General features: G+C 47.5%; 1 protein-coding gene across 1 annotated transcript in view; it reads left to right on the plus strand.

The window, feature by feature from the left end:
- Positions 1-568: 568 nt before the first annotated feature.
- Positions 569-14,317, plus strand: part of WDR7 (WD repeat domain 7) — a 352,939-nt gene continuing 339,190 nt past the window's right edge. Inside the window, exon 1 of the mRNA XM_056137959.1 lies at positions 569-766. The gene's annotated coding sequence lies outside the window, so the exon portion shown is untranslated. The remainder of the gene's footprint in view (positions 767-14,317) is intronic.

Here is a 14,317-nt window from a genome sequence, read left to right on the forward strand (position 1 = left end):
TCCGGGCAAGAGGAGATCCTGGGACCAGATTGCAGACCACGCTCCGCTGCCCTGCCCCCCACCCGCCGCTGTGGCTGTCATTCTTGCTTTCCTGCAGCAAAGTGTCAGTCACCAGCTCAGACTTCCCAGAACCCAGCGACAGAGTTCCTCCGGTCTGGCCCTCTGGATTCAGGGGTCAGAAGGCAACCCCAGAACCCAGAGCGAACGTTTTCCAGACAACTGGACCCAGCCGTGGAGGGAGAGAAGCCAGCTTGCAGCCTCTCTGATCCTAGGGCACACCCAGGCTGGCCAGTTTCATCATCTTTCCCTCGGTCGGCTTCCTCCGGGCAATGGGATTCCCGGCGAGACTAGGAACCGAGGCACCGCTGCCCACAACCAAGGTGGCGCCGCACGCGTCTTTGCCCACAGTCGCGCGGCGCCGCCTCTCGGTCTCCATAGCGACACGGCCCGCCTAGGCCGGGCCTCTAGCTTTCCCCTCCTCCCCCTTCATTTTGCGACAGTTGCAGCGAAAGTCACGGCAGTTGAGGCTGGTGTCAGCTGATTTACTGCAGCGGCGGCGGCGGCGGCGGCGGCGGCGGCGGCACCTGGCAGCCTGGGTGGGCAGCCGGAGGCTGGGCTAGGCTGACTGTCCCGCAGGGTCCCCGATCTGGGATCGCCCACCCCCCCGCAGCCCCCTGACTTCTGACTTCACCTGGTCCTCCTTCGCCCGGGCGCCGGCGGGCTGTGCTGACACACTGGATCGCCGCAGGAGATGAAGCTGTGACAGGTAAGGGGACTTGGTCACTGTCCACCTCCCCGCTCCCTGGGTGTGGGGGGGGAACTCAGCGAGGGCCGTACCCGGCCCGCCGGGGTCAGGGGCGGGAGGTCAAAGGTCGCAGCACGCTCCTGCCGCGGGCGGCAGCGGATGTCAGGGCGCCGGGGCTGGATGCTCGGTTCTGTGCGGCGGCACCTGCGAGCTCAGGGCCTGCAGCAGGAGCTCGGGGCCTGCAGGGGGGATGTCTGGGGGAGGAGGGGGGCTCCCTCATCGGGTGGGCGGCATCTGCTTCTGGTGACGCTGACTTTGGTCCTGACACGGACCCGCCTTGCCCTCCGTGATACCCTAAACAGGGCGATGGGGGTGTGGGGTGTGGGTGGCGATTGGCATCGCTCTAAGTGTCCTGGGCGTGTTTTTTTTTTTTTATTTTGGGGGTTGCACATGGGCTCCCCCTTTCCGGTGGCACTCCTCTTTTATTTGCCCTTGCCGAAGGTGCTCCAGGCGCCAGTTTCCCCGCGGCGACGTCACGGGGCCCTTTTGCACCCCTTGGCCCGACTCCTGCTCACCGACTCAGGGGTCCCCGCGGCGGATTCGGATTCGGAAACTGGCCTCGCGCGTTTCCAGCGACGCGCGGTGTCAGCTTCCCAAGGCGCCGGGCAGCACCGGATGGTTCTTGCAGTTCCTTGGCAATTGTGGCAGGCTGCTCAGGGCCGTGCAGGGTTTACAGTCAGCGAGGGGGCAGCTTCCTCTCATTGGAGCCTGCGCTAGGGGACTTTGCCACATGTTTGTTGCCCAGGACTGTATGGACAAGAGGGGGAATAATGGCCTGTTGTGTAGAGAAATGGGTTGAGGTTTTGAAATTTTTGTTAGAAGTCTTTTCTTGCTTTATCAACACGGGGGGGGGGCTTTTTGTTTATTTTGACTTGGGGGGGTCACACCCAGGGGTGCTCAGGCTCCCTGCTAGGGGTCTCTCCCTGTGTCTGGCGCTGGAGATCAAACCTGGCCCCCTGCTTGCAAAACCTGCTGGGCGGATGAGCTCGGCAGCGCCCAGGCCTCCCTGTGGGAGACTCGTTCCATCCTCAGCACCACACACAACACAACCAGATCCCAGGGGGCTGGAGAGCCAGGACAGTGGGCGAGGTGCCCTCCTTGCTCATGACCACCCTGACCTGCCTTGTATCCCTGGCACTGTGTTTGATTTCCCAGAGCCTGCCAGGAGTGATCTCTGAGCACAGAGCCAGGAGTCAGACCTGAGAACAGTTGGTTAAGAATCCAAAACAAAGACTGGGAGGAGGGGGAGACACCCCTCCCCTGAAACCAAAACAAAATCTTTAGACACTGACAACAGAACAGAGGTCAATAAGGGTAGAGAGAGGGAAAGGAAGGGTCCTATCATCCTTTAAGTCTGACCTTCTTAAACTTCTGCCATTTGTTTTTCCTTGGAGAAATTTTTATGGAAACTCAGGGATCTGAATATAGAAAATAGATTAAAAAATCAAACAGTTCCCAATAATAAATCATAGAGAAATTTATCTTGAAATGAATTTGTAAATCTTTTGAGACCCTCCCCCCCACATCCCATAGTTTCAGAAGCTGGGCTCTAGACATTGGCGGTTGGTGAGTGGCATTGTGGAGGTGACTTGGTATGATGGCACTGTACCTCTAAGGCATAGACACATGCCCACTTTTTTTTTTCATTTTGGGTCACATCCAGTGGCACTGAGGACATACTCCTGACTCTGTGCTTAGTGGTCACTGCTGGTGATGCTTGGAGGACCATGTGCAGTGCTAGGACTAAAATGGGGTTGGCTGTATGCAGGGCAAGCAGCCTACCTTCTGTACTCTCCATTAGCCCTGGCCTGTAGCCTTATTTTCATGGAGACCCTTTAGAAACAGAAATCTTTAATTGTGGTCAGATTAAATAGGTTTTCTTTATCCTTAGGGCTTGTACTTTTTTAAAAAATTTTTATTACTGAAACACCATGAGGTACAGTTGTAGACTTAGAAATTTTTGTGCTTGGGTTTCAGTTATACAATGATCCAGTGCCCATCCCTCCACCAGTGCCCATTCTCCACCACCACTGATCCCACTATCCCTCCCACCCCCCATCCCTCTCAGCCTACCCTGCCTCTGTGGCAGGGCATTCCCTTTTGTTCTCTCTCTCCTTTTGGGTGCTGTGGTTTGCAAAAGAGGCATTGAGTGGCAATCATGTTCGGTCTATAGTCTACTTTCAACATGCATCTCCCATCCTGGGAGCACCCTTTATTTGGTGCTCTCTTCTCTATCTGAGCTCCCTTTTAGGGTTTGTACTCCTGAGGTTTAGTTTAAAAAGTCATTTCTCCACTTCTGTGCCACAAAGTTATTCCCTTATTTTATTTACTGCTTGATTCATCGTTGTCCTCTACGCTTGTATGCCTTTGAGCATTCAGAATCTGTTTTTTATATCCCACAAGGTAGAGTTTGGGTGTATCTTCCACAGAGCCTGCCGGCTTTCCTACTGCCAGTCTCTCCTTGCCCCTCACATGGAGGTGAAATGCTTCCTGCCCACTCAGTTCTCGTAGGCGTTCTGAACACTATGTCTTGTTCCTTTGGTTTATGTGTTTGCTCTTGTTATACCCTCTTGGCATTTTAGTACCATACTTTGGTAGTACTTTCCTTACATTAATAATCCTAGCAGTATTTGTTTTGTTTTAGCTTACATACATTTATAGGAAGTCATAAGCAGAGCAGAAAAAAAGATCTGGTTTCTCCAGCCCGGTTCTGTTTTACATGACTTTACCCATTTATCCTCAATAGTTCTATCTTATACAGCTAGAATTCTCAGCCATGTGAGAGCTATGTGGATGCCTTTAATCATCAGTGCAATCAAATCTGGCAAGTTCCATGCTCACAGAGGTCTTCTAGGCTCATCCATCTCTCTTCCCCTACTTACTCTGCTCTCTGCTAACTGTAAAGCAATATTCATTCTTTATAATTTTATCATGACAAGATTGCTGGAGTTAGGGCTCTAGTTAAGGAGTTAAGGCACTTGGTGACCCTGGTTCCATTCCCAGGACCCCACATCATCCCCTGTGCACTACCAGGAGTGATCCCTGAGCACAGAGCCAGGCCTTAGCCCTAAGCATGTCTGGGTGTGGCATGTAAGATGCTATCTAGGTGGAATTATACAGCTTGTGACTTTTATTTATTTATTGTTTGTTTGTTTGGGGCCACACCTGGCCCTGTTCAAAGCTTATCCCTGACTCTGAGCTCAGGAATTACTCCTAGCTTGGACTGTGGGCCCATTGATGGTACCAGGAATTGAACCTGAGTTAGCTGCATGTTAGGCAAGGGATTTAGCCACTGTAATGTCTGCCTTACTCTCTGTGCTATCTGTCCAGCCCCAGCATGTGACTTCTAAGGATTGAGATTCCTCCAAATTGTTGCATCATTTGAGATCTGGTCTTTGGTTATCTATGTATTATCACTCTTGAACCATTCACTGGAACTGTGGAGTCCATATCCACTTTTGGATGTTGCCAGAAAAAGCTACCCTTTTTGTGAAATTTTTTTTTGATGGCTATTCATTTTCATCTTTTCTGGTATAGAGGACTAAGAATGTGACTGTTGGGTAATGGTATATTATTGAAGAGTGTGACAAGACTTTGTTTTTGTTTTGGGACCAACACCACCAGTGCCTTGGTGTTGCTCCTGGGCTCTGCACTCAGGGTTCACACCTGGCAGTGCTCATACTTGGTGCTCGGTGAAACAACTCAGGTTGGCCGTGTCCAAGGCAAGTGTCCTGCGTGCTGTACTTTTGCTCAGATCCCAAAAGTGGCAAAATTTGTTTTGGTGTGGCAGTACCATTTTATTTTCTCTCTGGCAACATGTAAGAGAGATTGTCTCAGTGTTCTTGCTGGCATTTAATATTATCACTTAAAATTTTTTTTTGAGTGTGTTTTTTGAACCAGATCTGGTGGTGTTCAAGGGCAAACACCTTATTAACCATATGTGGTGCTGGGGATTAAACCAGTGTCACACAGGGCAAGTACCTTGACCCCACCTGCACTATCTCTCAGGCCCCAGCATTATATTTTTTTCCATTTTAGCTGTTCTGATAGATGTGTGGTAATACCACATTGTGGTCCTAATTTGCTTTTTCCAGATGTCTCATGATATTATATGTCTGGCAAGGTCAATTCTCCTTCCTTTGCTCGTTTTCAAATTTGGTTTAGCTCTTTGTGGATTGTGTTCTTTCTATATATTTTGAAGCTGGAATTTCTAAAAGTAGTACTACTAGAACTTTGACAGAGATATCACTGAGTTTATTGATTTATTTTTAGAAGAATCGGCAGCTTTCTATTATTTCGATCATCTTACCAAAGAGCTTGGTCTTCCATTTTCAACTGCAAAAATAACTTTTTTTTGAAGAGTGTCATAGAAAGAGAAAGCTCAAATGGCAGAGCTCATGCTTTGAATGTGGGAGGCCTGGGTTTGATCCCTGGTACCACAGGGTCCCCTTGAGAACTACCAGGGGTGACCACCTTTATCCCTGTTACCAAGCATGGGACTAAAATTAGCCCAAAGCACAGCTGGGAATGACCCCAAAAGAAAAACCAAGAACACGAAAAAGAAAAAGAAATAACCATGTGAATAGGTACTATTTTTGATTACTGCTGAAAAGAAGAAAATGCTACTGATTTCCATGGGTTTATAGTATATGTGTTTTGTTTGTTTGCTTTGTTTTTGGGTCATACCCCGTGGTGCTCAGGGTCTACTCCTGACTGCACCCAGGAATCACTCCTGGCACGACTTGGGGGACTATACGAGGTGCCAGGTACTGGACCTGGGTTGACCATGTGCAAGGCTAGCAACTTACCCATTGTACTCTCTCTGGCCCCTCATAGTGTATGTTTTAATTGCTTTTAAAATTGAGGTAATTTTGGTTCATCAGAGTTGTTCTAGGGGTTCCCTCAAGGTACCCAGTATTGAAGTGCTGCTGTGCCTCCCTCACAGTCCCCTGGACCCTTGCAGCCCTTTCCCAGCTCTCCTCTGCCTGGTACCCTCATTTCTGTTGTCAGAGTGGAAGCTCTGGATCACACCGGGCATTATTTGTTCCCTCGTGTCTTCTTCGCATGGCTCCTTAGAGAGCTCATCTGGCAGAGGTCTTTCTCCCGTGGACTTATTCTGGATAGCTCTTAGGCCTCCTGAACTGTGGGCCTCACTCCGCGTAGCTCAGTGAGGGGGTGGTGAAGAATTTGTTTAAACATGAATGTATGATTTAGTTTTAGTGAATATTTTGTTTATACGCCTGTTTTATACACCTGGGATTTTGTAAAACTTTTCAGGGGCAAAAGGAGGTCACAAGAAAGAAGCCCTGGAATAGCCTGACCTCTCTTAAGTTGGGTCTTGGGTGTAGCAGAAGGCAGGATTTCCTCAGTGGCCGAGTCTGGCCATAGTGTGTAGAGGCCACATCTCATGTACTCATCTGTCTTTTGGCACTTCGGTTCTTTCCCTATCTTGGCTATTGTAGAGAAGTGGTAATAAATATGGTGGCAGTGAGCACTAGTGGCTCTTTGAGTTAGTGCTTTTGGATCTTTGGATAGATACCTGGGAATGGGATTGTTTCTCCTTTTTTTTTCCTTCATGTTCTACAAGGCAGAGATCAACATCCATAGCATAAGTCTTAGTGCTGGTAGAGTTAATCCCAGAAGGAGGTATGTCTTTAGTCTTTAGTCTTGGGGTTGTTACCTTTCTCTGTACACTTTGTGTGTGTTTGGGGGGGGTGGACACCGAGTGATGCTCAGGGCTTACTCCTGGCAGTGCTCAGGGAACCATAAGTGGTGCCGGGCAAGTGCAAAGCAAGTACCCTATTTATTTATTATTTATTATTATTATTATTATTGATATTATTTTATTTGATATATTTTTTTATGACATCTTATTGTCTCATTACTACTTTGGACAAACTTGCAGGCTATCGAATGTAGCCTGCCCACAGGGCAGAGTCTGGCAAACTCCCCGTGGCGTACCAAATATGCCAGATACCAGTAACAATGATGGGTCTCATTCTCCTAAATAGCCTTGAATATAATCTCAGGGCTAGGATGAAAGAGACGTTACTGGGGCCTGCTCGAGGCAATCGAATCGACGAATTATTTTTTTTGCTTTTTGGGTCACACCCAGCAATGCTCAGGGCTTACTCCTGGTTCATGCACTCAGGATCTACTCCTGGCCGTGGTCAGGGGACCATATAGGACGCTGGGGATTGAACCAGGGTCGGCTGCGTGCAAGGCAAACACCCTACCCGCTGTGCTATCACTCCATCCCATTTATTTTATTTTTTAAAATGAATGTTTTATTGTTTTATTTGTTATAACGAATAAAGCACAGATCATTACGTACTCCTATGTGTAGACACTGTGATCCAAATGTCACTATAGGATTTGAGCTCAGTGCTTGTGGTACATTTGTGATGATCTGTATCTGAGACTTGAAGCTCCAGTGTTAAGAGAACACAAACAAATTTATGGAAAGGAGAAGCCTTGCATCATGACTGCATGCAGAAAGCCCCTGTGCAAGTGGAACTTTTATTTCATGCAACATGTATTCATAATATATTACATGTTTAATTTAATTTGCTTCTCTTGAGGGAGCCACACCTGCAGCCTCTGTTGCCACCCCTTTGAGCTCTTGCCACGACCCTGAGGACTTTAAATAAACAAGAATATTTTTCAAATTGTGGTGATGCCTAATGAAAATTAAGGGCTTTTTGGTTTTGGTGTGGGAGGGTAATATTTGCTGGGTAAGTTGGAGTCACAATGGAACAATAAATGTTAGGGTTCGGGTCAGTTCAGAGTCAAGAGAACTTCAGAAGTGCTCAGGGCTGTTCTGTAGGTGGTAGTCGGAAATGCTTGACTTTCAGCACTACTGTCTCCTGTTCAGCTTAGCAGTTGAAATTTATGACCCTTCAAACTCACTGGAGATTTTGCACTAGTGTTCTGCACATAAGTGTTTCTCTCAGAAATTTGGTAATCAATGTATGCCAATGATAACAGGTTGATAGAGCGGCCAGTTACCTGCCGTTCTCACATTCAGTTCATCTACTAGGCTGTCTTCTTTTTTTCTTAAACATTTCAAATACAGACAAACAATACAAACCACCATTAGTGGTACTGGAAAGGCAGACATACTTGGTTGCTCATTGCTTTGTTTATTGATTCAACAAATATTTGAGTACTTCGTATGTGGCAGGAAATCCAGGCCCTAGGAGTCCAGTCTGTATCAAAAGAAACATAAAACGTCACCTTCATGGACCTGTCAAATGGGAGAGATGGACAAGAAATAAATAAGTGCCATGTTGCTGCTGCTAAATGAGTGAGAGCTCTGATGGTGGGGTGTGATCAAGTCCTGCTTGTGTGATAGATTCAGCTACTTATGACAACCAGGAAAGGCCTCACTGGGAACAGGCCCAAGGGAGGTGGGCGATTGTCACTTAAGGAATTTGAGAAGTGGAGTGAGGCTGAGGGCACTTTTAGCATCTTTGGAGCAATCAGAGAGGAGGGGAGAATCAGTAACGCTGAGAACCACTGTCTTTTTTAAAATTTTATTTAGTTTTTCTTTATTTAAATTTTTTAATTTTATTGAGTCACCATGAAATATAGTTACAAGTGTTCATGTTTGAGTCACAATCACACAGTGATCAAACACCCATCACTCTACCAGTACACATTCCCCACCACAAATATCCCTGGTATACCCCCCCTTCCCCACCCTCCCACTGCCTCCTTGGCAGACAATATTCCAAATGCTCTCTCTACTTTTGGGCATTATGGCTTGCAATACAGATAACTGAGAGGTTATCACGTTTGGTCCTTTATCCGCTTTCAGCACACATCTCCCATCCCGACCGATTCCTCCAGCCATCATTTTCTTAGTGATCCCTTCTCTATCCCAGCTGTCCTCTCCCTGCCTGCTCATGAGGCAGGCTTCAAACTATGGAGCAGTCTTCCTGGTACTGTCCTTGGGTGTCAGTCTCATGTTTTGTTATTTTATACTCCACAAATGAGTGCAGTCCTTCTATATCTGTCCCTCTCTTTCAGACTCATTTCACTTAGCATGACACTCTCCCAGGTCTATCCACTTATAAGCAGATTTCATGACTTCATCTCTCCTGACAGCTGCGTAGTATTCCATTGTGTTGATGTACCAAAGTTTTTTTAACCAGTCGTCTGGAGAACCACTATATTGGTGCGGGACTCACAGCTGCAAGGTGACTTTTACCAGACTGGGACAGGAAGCCACAGGAAGCTGCTGGGTGGATGCGTGACAGCGTGTGACAGTGTGTAAGAGCTTCTCTCTTCACACTCTGCTGAGACTGAGGGGCCAGTGATGGGGACAGGAAGTTCCTGTGTGAGCCCCGGTGGGCCATGCTAGTGTTTGGGTGCAGGGTTGCTTGTAGGGAAGGGCTGGGAGTTGTTGAGTTCTAGATGAATTTGGAGGATGTCATCAGTCAAGTGATCTGGGATGTGGAACTTGTGTGAGGGAGAGTCCAGGATGAGTCAAGGATCTTTGGCCTTGTGGATTGTGAAGATGGAGTTGCCACTTACTGAGATTGGAATGACCATTGGTGCAGCTCGTGGGTAAGACCAGGACACACATGGCTACATGTCAAGCTTTAGGAGGTTCTTAGCTGTCCTGATGATGCCAGAAGTGAGTTTGGAGGTGGAAGAGAGCATTGAGCTAAAGTCGGGGGATTGTCGAGCTGAGAGATGTTTTTTTTTTTTTAAACTTTATTATTATTATTATTATTTTGCTTTTCGGGTCACACCCAGCGATGCTCAGGGGTTATTCCTGGCTCATGCACTCAGGAATTGCTCCTGGCGGTGCTCAGGGGACCATATGGGGTGCTGGGAATCGAACCTGTGTTGGCCATGTTGGCTGCGTGCAAGGCAAACGCCCTACCCGCTGTGCTATTGCTCCAGCCCCGAGAGATTGTTTTTAAAACTGGAATGAGGTATAATTACCCAGGCCAGTAGTGATCCAGGAGCACAGAGCTAGGACTGAGCCCTGAGCATTAACAGGTATGGCCCAAAAAACCATAAAGAAAAAAAAATCCAAATCCTCAAACTAAAACCCTCATTCTTAGCAAATTGTAAACTTGTAACTTTATCTATTTCATGTAAAATTTAAAACGTATTAGCATAGAGTTACTCATAACTATTTTATAAATTTATAAACTTGTAGGAAAAGAGTGATATACAATTTTAGAAAAATGTTCTATCAGTTTACTATTTTTCAATCTTGTGTGATTTCAGGAGTTTAGTTTCATTCATTTGTAAACGTGTCAATGTCACCATCTACACACACACACACACACACACACACACACATGCACAGAAGATCTCTCTCATGTGGAATGTAAATAAGAATAATAAGGGAACAACGAATGGCCAAAGGCATTGGAACTAGAGATTTGGAATATATTTTATCTATAGAACTGAGGTGGGAGGGGCCCTGGTGGAGGGAAGCGGGCACCCTGCTGATGGGTGTGGTGCCAGGACAGTGTGCGCGTGGGAAGTATACGTAACAGTGTGGTGACTGAGCAGAGATCACAGAGTTCCTCCAGGTCTCCAACTGGCAAATGGGGCAGCTGGAATCTTCCCGAATCAGTGTGACTCTCAAATCTGCCTACTTTCTACGTCCCCCATTGTGCACTGGAATCTCTCCACATTCTGCTTCCAGTCTGGGAAGGCAGAAGCTTGCTGCGGCTTCTGGGGAGTTTGATTCGTGACAATAAGAAATCTCAGAATTCATTTTTGAGTTTTTATGGCAGCTGAGGCAAGAAGGAGGCATGATTGGAGATGCCTTGAGGTTAGAGGTGGGCGGGGGAGAAAGATGAAATTGGTTTTCCCAAATAGCATCTGTTTTCCTGAAAAATTGTTAGGTGGGCATAGTTTATTTTTCAGCTCACCCCTTAACCGTTGAAATGAAGGCTGCTTGTCCATGGAACAGGGCATAAGTAGGAGAGTCAGATAGCTTCATGGCAGCTGCACAAATTGAAAGGATGAGTCATATGCCTTAAACATCTATGAATCATTAAAGAAACTGATTTATTTTTGACCAGATAACTCGCCCGTTCTTCAAAACACAAGATTCCTGTGCTCTGGGCTGCACTCACAAGAAGTTAATGGGTCTCCTGTTGCCATCTGCGCATTCCACATGTCCTTTAGAAGCACAGGAACTTCCTCTTACCAAGCACATCTTGTAGTGTCAAGTTCAGGGCCAGAGTCATAGTGCAGGGGGGAGTCGGGTGCTGGCCTTTCATGTGGTCAACCAGGTTCTATCGCTGGTACCCCACTTGGTCCTCCAGCACCTCCAGGAGAGACCCTGAGCACGGTGTCAGGAATAAGCCCTGAGCATTGCTGCATGCGGCCTCCAGATGAAACCAAACCAAATAAATAAATAAATGTCAGTTTCACCGGGAGTAGATTTTGATGAACTCAGTATTGGTCTAAGTCTACTTGAAGACTTAGGAGAATGACAAAGACAATAAGCTTGTCTCCCTCACACCCTTTTATTTATTTATTTTTGGGCCACACTTGGCGGTGCCCAAAGGTTACTCCTGGCTCTGCACTGAGGAATTGCTCCTAGTGGGCTCAGGGAACCATAGCAAATGCTGGGCATCTAATCTGGGTAGGCCATGTGCAAGGCAAGTGCCCTCCCCACTGGACTATCGCTGCAGCCCCACTCTCATACCCTTTTAATTCCAGAAATGTCTGGTTGGGAAGAAGCAGTGGTTTCTTCCAGGCAGTTTTAGCTCACTTCCTCCAGCCCGCCGGCTATGAGCATTGGGATAAACACAGTCCTATCTGACTTGGTTTTCTCCTAAGTCTTAAGTGTGTTGGAGGCAAAAGCACATACACAGATCCATGATCTTGGCCATTTCCTTCATCACATCACACTGTACATTCAAAAACATTCTTTGGACAAACGGATGCTGTAGAAATGCTCTTTGAGACTTTGAATAAACATGAAAGTCTTAAAAAAAAAGAATAATTGAAAAAAATTGCAACTGTGGCAAGGATGATGAACTACGGGGTGCGTAGCCTCAGCTTCCCATCCTCCTGTTGGCAGGTAGGCGTCCATCCCCATGGGAGAGAATATGAGTTTGTTTTTGTCTCAGTTCGGGGGCTGGGGGGGGAGGGGTGGGCAGTGCCCGGGGAGTCGGAAGTACACGGATGGAGACGCTGTTGACTGTTGGGAGTCCTGTGTTCCTGGGATAGAAATACATTCCTGCATTTGGGCCTTAGAAAAGCAGCGAGGAGAAGATAACCTTGATCGGAGACCAGATCTCTTCTTTTTTTTTTTTTTTCTTTTTGGGTCACACCTGGCGATGCACAGGGGTTACTCCTGGCTCTGCACTCAGGAGTTACTCCTGGCGGTGCTCAGGGAACCATATGGGATGCTGGGAATCGAACCCGGGTCGGCCGCGTGCAAGGCAAACGCCCTACCCGCTGTGCTATCTCTCTAGCCTCCCGGAGACCTGATTTCCCCACTTATGCGCTTGACTGTTTTCTAGCTCTTTGGGATGGCATGGGAGTGCAAGAGGGGGTTAGTGGGACTTCCTTGTCACTCTCCATGGAGAGTTTTGTTTGAAAAAGTAATTTTTTTTGGGGGGGAGAGCCAGAATAACTATTATTATCATTATTTTTGGGTTTTGGGGTCACGCAGCAGTGCTCACGGCTTACTCTGGGCTCTGTGCTCAGGCATCATTCCTGATGGGTCTCTAGGGACTGTATTGGAGTGGTGGGGATTGGGCCCAGGTTGGCTGCGTGCAAGGCAAATGCCCTCCTGGCTTGAACCTTCTCTCCAGACGGAGGGTAATCTTTAATACAAGTGTGTTTCATGTCATTTCCATTTGTAAATACAACTGAAATAACCTATGAAGGATCCCCTCACGTCCTCACTTCAGGGCTCTTCCTTGTCCAGGGCTGGAATGGCCTTGGCAATGCATTTGGAGCTCATGGAGCAGTTTCAGCTACACCGTGGAGCAGTGCATTGTTTAACCCATGGGGCGGATTGTACAAGGTGTCTTTTTGGCTTTCTTGGTGTTTTCTTTTTTTCTTTCTTTTTTTTTTGGGGGGGGTCACACCCAGCGATGCTCAGGGGTTACTCCTGGCCCTGCACTCAGGAATTACTCCTGGCGGTGCTCGGGGGACCATATGGTATGCTGGGATTCCAACCCGGGTTGGCTGTGTGCAAGGCAAACGCCGTACCCGCTGTGCTATCGCTCCAGCCCCTTTCCTGGTGTTTTCTGGCAGACGCTGGGGTCTCCCCCTCCCGTGTGTTTTTTTAGTGTGGAAAGAAAAAAAATTCTTTGCTCCACTGGACACTACAGTGCTTCTCACCAGATGCTGAAATCAGATGTTCCTATCTCATGGAAAAGTTGTATTAGTTGCTGCTGCGGAACTTGAAGAACACTTGAAGTTCTGCTGGGGATGCTCAGTAGGTGGGTCTCAGTGTGACTGATTCCCTGAGACTTCCTGTGGCTGGAAGTTCCAGGTGACGGTGGAGAGGACGCGTCTCCTTCCCAGGTCTCTCTGGGCTGGCAGGCTGCAATCTGCTTACTGTGAGCACTTATGGCCTCTCTGGGGCAGGGGCAGTCACAGGGCGAGCTCTACTGATAATTGTATGTCTCTGCTAGTTGCTCCCTGAGTCTCACAGTGGAGGGCAAAGTGACACTGCCTGCCTCCTGTGAGAAGCAGCTTTGGAAGTGGCAACACTCCGAAGCATTGTTGACCAAATTGAAAGCGGCCTTTTCTTGATTTTGATATCATCGGTCTTTCTCCTTCTCTTCCCTCTTGCTGTGATGACCAGGGTTCTCTCAGGCCCAGTGGGTCTCCTTCCTGGAAGGGCTGTTTGAGGCTAGAAACTAGTTTTGATTATCGTTTTTAGTTTTGGGGCCACACCCATTGATGCTTAGGGTTACTCCTGGCTCTGCACTCAGGACTTCCTTCTGGCAGTGCTCAGGGGACCATGTGGGATGCTGAGGATCAGACTCTTGGGTCAGCCACATGCAAGACAAGCTCCCTATCCACTGTACAATCTCTCTGGCCCCTAGACACTAGATTTTAAAAGGCCTTTTGTAGTAAATAAGAGAAATAAAGGAGTTAAGGACTTGAGGTTGGAGAGCGGAGAGAAAGAGTTATGAGATGCAAATGTGATTGAAGAAAAAGGCTAATTTAGTGGAAAGAGCTTAAAATGGTAGACAGTGAGAGAATAATGAAGGGACTGAGATCCTTCAGAGGGCCCAGGAGGAGTCGAACTGAGCAGAAAAAGATGATCTTGCTCTTCCCCGCCGTCTTGCTTGGGCTCCAGCGAGAGCTTAATAAATGCTAGTTGTGTTGTGTTCTGTTGATTCAGTTTGTAAGTGCATATTGACCATCTGTGAAAGTCAATAACTACTCTGGGTGCTGGTAAACCACCTTGAATCCCAGTGGAATGCAGGGGCTTTGATTAAATTACAGAGGTCGAAGCTCACACAGATGAGCTGGTTTTACCTGTGGGGAATCCACAGCTTT

The sequence above is a fragment of the Sorex fumeus genome, unplaced genomic scaffold (genome assembly GCF_029834395.1).
Source record: "Sorex fumeus unplaced genomic scaffold, SorFum_2.1 ptg000128l, whole genome shotgun sequence".
Lineage (NCBI taxonomy): Eukaryota > Metazoa > Chordata > Mammalia > Eulipotyphla > Soricidae > Sorex > Sorex fumeus.